Genomic DNA, 973 nt, shown 5'->3' with positions numbered 1-973 from the left:
TTAGGTCAATTGTGAAGTGCGGGAAAGACCAGACCGACAATAAACAAATGTGGATCAAGCGCCTACTATGTGAAGCGGCCTGTGTTAGGCGACTGGCGCTCTGACATTTTTGATTTAACAAATCTAAGTCTGGTGTAAATTTAAGAAACAGCAGAGGGAAAATTTTGTTTTGAAATGAGAGAAAGAAAACCAAGTCCTCCCCCGTGTGTAGCTCTGGAGCTTGACAAGCGTCAATACAAGGGCTGGCTTTAACTCTGTTTTCACTTCCAGTGGGTATGCTTTGAGTTGGCACACAAAGTCAGTGTGTGAATGGCGTGGGAGTTGAGAAAGTTGCATTGCTGTTTCTCTTCTTAAAATTAACAGTGAAATCCTTATGAGAGCGGTGTAGGCCCAGGAATGTGCCTCACACAGTTCTCTAACTGCATAATTAGGGAGTTCTTCGTAAGAAAATAGTCCTCATTCTTGCTGAAATTGGTGCCCCCTCTTCCACAGCCTCCTCTGAGAAGGGGGTGACTGACAGAAGCTCCACAGCTCCTCTAAGTCCTAGAATCTTGCTGTTGATAGAGTATCTTCCACTCGCCATGAGGCCTGTCAGGTGAGGTTTGGGATGTTTTGAACTGTCCTGAAGGCTTGTTTTGTTGAGCTTCCCTGTTTTTCTGAATCCGCAGTGGCTGTCTCACCATCTATATAGTATGTGTCTAAGTTCCCAGAAGAGGTCAGTCTGCAGTGGCCCAGGGCCGCCTTCATGGCCAAGAGCCTTCTACAAAAAGCGGTCAGCGTGGGAGCTCGTTAGCAATGCAGACTGTCAGGGCCCATCTTAGCCCCACCAGATCAGAGCCTGCATTTTAATAAGATGCTCAGGTGATCTGTGCGCACAGTGAAGTTAGAGAAGTACTGGGGTTGATACCTAGGAGCAACTCAGAGGCAGTCTGCTGCTGCTGCTAAGTCACTTCAGTCGTGTCCAACTCTGTGT

The sequence above is a fragment of the Bos indicus genome, chromosome 9 (assembly GCF_029378745.1).
Source record: "Bos indicus isolate NIAB-ARS_2022 breed Sahiwal x Tharparkar chromosome 9, NIAB-ARS_B.indTharparkar_mat_pri_1.0, whole genome shotgun sequence".
Lineage (NCBI taxonomy): Eukaryota > Metazoa > Chordata > Mammalia > Artiodactyla > Bovidae > Bos > Bos indicus.
This window is presented reverse-complemented; position numbering follows the sequence as displayed.